Here is a 7640-nt window from a genome sequence, read left to right on the forward strand (position 1 = left end):
AGGATAAGATAAGTCAAAAAGTGAATCTTATGTCAGACAGCGAGATCTCAATACTGCAGAAAGCCAAGACAAGTATAGAACGTGCAGGGGTGATATTAAAAAGGAAATTAGGAAAGCAAAGTTGGGGGGGGGGGCATTAAGAAATCCTGCAACTAAAATTAAGGAATACCCAAAAATGTTTGAAAATACATAAAGAGTAAAAAGATAACTAAAGAAAGTACAGTTAACCTATGTGTGGAGTCTGAAGATGTGTGTATGTTATTTAATGAATACATTGCGTCTTTCTTCAGAAAAGAGAGGGACGATGCAGAGAATGTAGTTAAGGAGGAGGATTATGAAATATTGAATGAGGTAAAGATGTTTAGCATCTATGAAAGTCGATAAATCGCCAGACACAGAGGAAATATATCCCCAGCTGCTAAGAGAAGCAAGGGAGAAAATAACAGAGGCTCTAAAATCATATTCCAATCTCCCATGGACACAGGCATGGTGCCGGAGGATTGGAGGACTGCTAACATCGTACCGTTGTTTAAAAAGGGAGAAAGTGATAGACCGAGTAATTATATTCCAGTCAGTCTAACCTCGATGGTGGGCAAATTATTGGAATCGATTCTGAAGGACAGCATCAATCGTCATTTAAAAAGGAACGGGTTAATCAAGGATAGTCAGCATGGATTTGTTAAGGGAAGGTCATGTCTGACTAACTTGATTGATTTGTTTGAGGAGGTAACAAGAAGGGGCCATGAGGGTAACGCATTTGAGGTAGTGTTCATGGATTTACCAAGGCTTTTGACAAGGTCCCACATGGCAGACTGGTCAAAAAAGTAAAAGCCCGTGGGATGAAAGGGAAAGTGGCTAATTGGATCCAAAATTATCGCAGTGGCAGGAAGCAAAGTGTAATGGTTGACAAGTGTTTTTGTGACTGGAAGGCTGTTCCCTGTGATACAAGGTCCCTTGCTTTTTGTGGTATATTTTAATGATTTGGACTTGAATGTGGGGGGCTTGATCAAGAAGTTTGCAGATGATACAAAAATTGGCTGTGTAGTTGATAGTGAAGAGTAAAGCTGTAGACTGCAGGAAGATATCAATGGACCGGACAGGTGGGCAGAGAAAATGGAATTCAATCCAAGGAAGTGTGAGTTAATGCATTTGGAGAGGGCAAATAAGACAAAGCAGTACACAGTAAATGGGAGGATAATTCGAGGTGTAGAGGATCAAAAGCGACCTTGGAGTGCACGTCCACAGATCCATGAAGGTAGCAGGACTGGTAGATAAAGTGGTTAAAAAGGCATAAGGGATACCTTCCTTACTAGCCGAGGCATACAATATAAGAGCAGGGAGGTTATGACAGAACTGTATAAAATACTGGTTAGGCCACAGCTTGAGTACTGCGTACACTTCTGGTCACCACATTACAGGAAAAACGTGATTGCACTAGAGAGGGTACAGAGGAGATTTACGAGGATGCTGCCAGGGCTAGAGAATTTTAGTTATGAGAAAAAATTGGATAGGATGGGGTTGTTTTCTTTGGAACAAAGGAGGTTGAGGGGTGATGTTAAGGTATGTAAAATTATAACAGGACTAGATAGAGTGAAGAGAGATGACCTATTTCGCTTAGCAGAGGTGCCAGTGAACATGGGGCATAGATTTAAAGTGATTGTAAGGGGATTAGAGGGGAGCTGAGGAGAATTTTTTTCAACCAGAGGGTGGTGGGGGTCTGGAAATCACTGCCTGAAAGGGTGGCAGAGGCAGAAACCCTCAAGTCATTTAAAAAGTACTTGGATGTGCGCTCAAAGTTCTGTAGCCTACAGGGCTATGGACCAAGTGCTGGAAAGTGGGATTAAACTGGACAGCTGTTTTTCGGCCGGCACGGACACGACGGGCCGAATGGCCTCCTTCTCTGCGGTAACTTTCTATGATTCTGCCTTTTTTACATCTGTCTCCCTGTGCCCCTCTCTCTCTCTCTCTCTCCCTCCTGATTTAATCCGTCTTTTTGTCTTTCCACCTCTGTCTCCATATCCATCACTCTCTTTCTGTTTGCTTCTGTTTATCTCTGTCTTTGTTTCTCTGTGTGTGCCTTTTCTTTCTCTCCATCTCTTTCGTCCTCCTCCCCTTTGTTTCATACTGTTTGTTTCTCAATCTCTCCAACTCTGCTTCTGTCCACTTCTTTCTCTCTGTTTCTAGTTGATTTCTCGAACTCTTCTTTGCATCTGTATCAGTATTTCATTCCATTTCTGTCAATCTCAGTTTTAATCATTATAATCCCCCTCTCCTGCTTCCTATTTTTCTCCTTGCTTTCTATTCCTCTTTCTCTCTTTCTCTTACTATTTATTTTACGCCGGACGCTATCCTGCCCTGCCTCCCTCTCAGTCTCTAATTATTTTGGTTTGATTTGTTGACTATTTAAGCCTCCGTTTCTAACACTTTGTAATTCTTTGTCAGTGTCTCGCTCTCGAAACATCGATGTCTCCTTCCTCGCTCTCTCTCTCTCTCTCTCGATATACATATATATATATATATATATAAATATAGATATATATATATATATGCATTTTTCATGTCTTTATTTTTCTCTCCTGTCTTATTAACTCTATTTATCTCCGTCTCTGAGCAACTCTGTCCCTTCCCCTCTTTGATTCTATCTCTGTCATACGCACACACTCCCACCCTTTTACGTGAATCGTTCTTAATTTTCTTTGCGTTCTTAATCGTTCCATTTCTTTTGTCCTTTTGTTCTCTCTCCGTGTCTATCTTTCTATTTTTATTTTTGTCTCTCTTCATATCACTTCTTTTCTCTGGCCCACTTTCTGTCTTCTCTATGTCTCTTCACTTCATTCTTTTCCCTTTCTTTCTTTTTTCTGACTATCTGTGTTTCTTTCTCCGTCTCGATCTTTGTCTGTCTTTACGTCTTTCTAGTGTTCTCGTGTTTTTTTCTTATCTTTACCTTTCTCCTCCTCAGTCACTGTCTACTATCTTGCATTTCCCTCCCTCCTCATTTCTATCTCTCTCTTTCCTGATCTCCCTCTCTAAATCTCTATATCTGTTTCTGACTTTAAATCTGCCATTCTCTCACTCTCCCTTTCTGTCTGCCTGCATTGGTATGTTGTCTACTTGTGTAACTATGTCTCTTACGTTACATGCCGCTCTCCCTATCACTCGCTCTCACTCACTCACTCACTCTCTCACTCTCTCTCACTCACTATCTCACGTCTCACTCTCTCACTCTCTGTCAACCTCTCTCACTCTAACTCTCTCGCTCTCTCACTCTCTCTCTCACTCACTTTCTCTCGCTCTCTCTATCATACACTCCCTCACGCTCTCTCTAACACTTTCTCTCTCTCGCTCTAGCAGTCGCTCTCTCTCACTCACACACACTCAAGAACAGACGCACCCATTCAATCGCCAGAAGCAGTGATGAATATCCTGCAGCTGTTGTACTACACAATGCAGTTACAGGATAGTAGTAGACTTCAAGAGGACATAGACAGACTGGTGAATTGGACCGACAAGTGGCAGATGAAATTTAATGCAGAGAAGTGTGAAGTGATGCATTTTGGATGGAAGCATGAGGACAGGCAATATGAACTAAATGGTACAATTTTAAAGGGGATGCAGGGACAAATCGATCTCGGGATTTAGGTACACAAATCATTGAAGATGAAAGGACAGATTGATAATGCTCAAGAAAAACATACAGGATCCTTGACTTTATAAAGATTGGTCAGGGGAAATTTAGAGCGGGAATTATCGAAGGGGAGTTCAATATAGGGTGAATATAAAAGTGATTATAACTGTAAGGAATAGGCACCACCTGCAACACTCCATTTCTCTTTTGGTCTCCGTCTCCACTGCTCTGGACTTCTCTCTCCTTCTCTTTTGCATACTTTATTTTTCTCTCTCGGTTTACCTCGTTCTTTCTCTCCCACCTCTCTCACTATCTCTCTGTTTATCGCTCGTTTTCTCTTTCTCTCATTCGGGCTCTCTTTTCCTCTATTTTTCTCTTTTTGTTTCACTGCCTCTTTCTCTGTGTCCATCCCTTTCTCTATGTGTGTGGCTGTTTCTCTCTTTCTCATTCTCTTTCTCTCCCCCATCTCTCTTTTTCTCTTTCTCTGTCTCTCTCTGTCTCTGTCTCTCACTCTGTTTCTCTCTCTGTCTGTCTCTCTGCGTCTCACTCTGTCTCTGTCTCACCCTGTCTCTCAGTCTCTCTCTGTCTATCTGTCTCTGCCTCCCTCTTTCTCTCGCTCTCTGTCTCTCTGTCTCTCTCCCTCTCTCCCTCCCTTTATGTGGAGTGCACCCATTCTGATCAGCCCCACATCAGCTACTTTCATTGGCAGGTTTGCCCATTTTGCAGGGCGGCCATTTAGATGAAGTCAGCTGAGCTCTTCGGTGCAGCCATTTTAAGCTACAATTCATGTGCTGCCTGCAGAGCAAATCCTGCCTCAATAGGTCAGATAATCAATAAAATATATCAGAACCAGATTTAAGGTCATTTCATGGCTCTGTGCTGCTAACATAAAATGAACTTTCAGTCTCCAGGGGATGGTGTATGAAATGGGATTTAATTCTATTGCTTGAAACCCTTTAACTTTCTCTATGATTTCACTAATTTAACAATTAGATTGAATGGGTATTTCACCGCGTTCTTCAGCTCCTCTCTGAATTCAGCCTGGGTCAGGGCATAAATACACGTATTTGTGCAGGAACTGAGAAGCTGCAGCATAACTGATGCCTGTTCTGTGATATAACGAGGGTCTGAGTAGGAGTAATAATACTGAATGTCTGTAATTCGTGCATAAATATAAAATGCAACATGTGTCATCCATAACAGTATAAAACTGCCCGATATACTGAAGAGTAAAATGATGGATTTCTTTCGGTTTTCCATCTCTGGATCCTTGTGATTCTCTCCATTGCTGCGGCCCCGGAATCCCTTGCGAACTCGACTGGACACTAAAATACGTCTGACCGTCAGAATATTGAGCAGCAAAATCAGACAGAACGGGACACAAGGTGTTAAAATGAGGTGAAACATGTCAAATGCGGCCCACGTGGGGGAAGTAAAGAAGCTGGCTTTAGTCACACGACGCCAGGGAACATTATAACTTATATATCGAGGTTCATATGTAAAGTTGCAAGGGACGTTCTCTAAACAGCCCAGCACACTCACTGTTCCCAGAACCACAGCCGCCGTTCTCTCGATGCAATATTTAGTTTTCAGTTTCTCACAACAAATGGCCACAAATCGATCAAAGGTGAACGCGACTGTGAGCCAGACAGAAACCACCGTGGCTGCATAACCCAAGAACTTAATAAAACTACACACGGGCGTAATGTCCAGGAATGACAATGGGAGATAAATCACCTTAATCCGCACCAATATCACATCAGCGATAACGACCATGAGATCGGCCACTGCCATTCCCACCAGGTAGACACTGATACATTTGGAGAGACCGCACTTTCCTCGGGACAGGATCACAATCGCCACCAAGTTAACTGGAAGAGAGAGAAAATGAAGCAGAGAAATTACTGATCAGACCCGGAGCCAGAGCAGCAGTTTGAGACGATCTGGGGGAAAATTTCCAGTTTTGTTTCATCATCAAACGGTGGAAAGTGGTTCACTGATCTGGGCTGCGTTTTTGGGCAGAGAGATATTTTTAAACACAAAGATCAATAATGAATTGGGCGATCGATACAGAAAACGATTAATGTGAGCAGCGGATCCACTGGAAGGGCTGAGTGAGGGCGCAGTGCCGGTGGGGAAATGATATTGGCTTTTACACGCCGGGAATCCATCGGATTAAAGCCGGATTCGGGCTCCAGGTGGAAGGGAATGAGAGCGAAGTGTCGGGAATGTGAGTGGACAGGGGGAGGTGCAGTTGTTTTGTTGCACTGGGTCATGAGGGCCGAAAGGGGCTGACGCAAATCGGGAAAGGCAGCTGGGGACTCAGCCAGTGAGTGAGATTGGGCGTATGACAAGGAAAAGGACATGTCGGAGCTGGAGGGGAGTCAGGAGCAGATGGTTTGCGAAAGAGGATCAACTGAAACAAGGGATGAGGAGACAGAGGATTCATTGCATTGGGAGGAGAGGCTGGGATTCACAGGGAGAGACTGCAGCAGAGTGTTAGAGGAAATTTAATCTATAGGCCCCACTAACACAATTCAACTGATACACTCAACAGTTCACTTCTGTGGTTATTGGTGTCAGTGAGCCTGTGTTGGGTATAAAATGTGTTCAATAAATTTACTTTGTACATTCAATTAAAATTAAATTTAGAAGTATTAATTAAATCAAGCTCGTTGTTTATTGATATCAGCCAAGCTTTGAAAATACAATATCCTATTAATTCTTATGATCAAGAAATTATTGATTCCATTCTTGAAGTTAACTTTAATTACCTTTAGTGTTAAGTTGGAAAACAAGGAACGTTCATAGAAACAGACTGAGGACCTGACAGAGATATAAACATGAGGAGCGAGTCCCACAATAAAAACTCACCCAATCTGACCACATCATAATAACTCCTTCAAATCACCTCTTTTATGTTGAATTGTACTGGAAGATTCAGCAGTTCATTCTGATGAATTATTCACACCACAGCCTCTTTATCTCTCACTCTACTCTCTTTCTCAAGTCCATTTTCTTATCTAATTAAATTCTATCATCCTGTGCCTGCATTCTGTTCACCAGTCCCATGTTCCACCGATCCTATTCTCACTGTCAGTTTGTTAAATAGTGAAGCCTCTGTGGAATAGTTTCATGTTTCTACAGATCATTCGGGTCTCCACCTGTTCACCTACACTGTTCACTTCATCTACAAATCATGGAATAAATAGCATCAAAAGCCTCTTTCAGATAGATCACAAAATAATTGAGATTCCTGTAATTATACAGTAAAGCGATAGATGGCGGGATTGTTCAATTAACAAAACGCCAACATCATACTTATAATCTACAAATAAAGAGAAGGGCTCCTGATTGCAACAGATACAGTGCAAACTGAGACAACATGACATCAAAACATTTCAGTTTTACAATGAATTCCAATGATCGTCAGTGAATTCAGCAACAGTGAAGCAGAGCAGGAGATGTGCAAGAGTCAGCAGCAAACTCAGCTCAGTGGCCAGACATCTGAAGCGGCGTCAGATACAAACCTAATGGAATAATATTTCATAACTGTGATAACCAATAAATACATTGCAATCCCAGTTAAAGGGAAACATGTTATTTGGGGAGGGAGGATATTGTGCCTCCTCCTTGTAGCACTGAGACCGTGAGCTGTCTCATTATCAATCACTGAAAACACACTGATAAAAACATATTCCAGGATGAGTTAGTTCCACTATATGAAACTGTTAACAACTCCTGATGGTCTGATACCAGCTCTTAGCTCAAATGCTTGATTCCAATATATTCAGTACAGAGGATAATCCAGTAACAATGGATATGCAAAGGTCATTACAGATATAATGCAACTCCTACAATACCGGACGTCTAGAAGCCAAGGGAACACCATTATTCAACATTGCATTCACTACAGAGAATAATCTAGTAACAATGCCAGGTTTGGATATACAAAGGTCACTACAAATATGTTGCAGCTCCTACAAGACCGAACGTTTAGACGTTAAAGAGATAC

Source organism: Heptranchias perlo, chromosome 2 (assembly GCF_035084215.1).
Source record: "Heptranchias perlo isolate sHepPer1 chromosome 2, sHepPer1.hap1, whole genome shotgun sequence".
In the NCBI taxonomy this organism is placed as follows: domain Eukaryota; kingdom Metazoa; phylum Chordata; class Chondrichthyes; order Hexanchiformes; family Hexanchidae; genus Heptranchias; species Heptranchias perlo.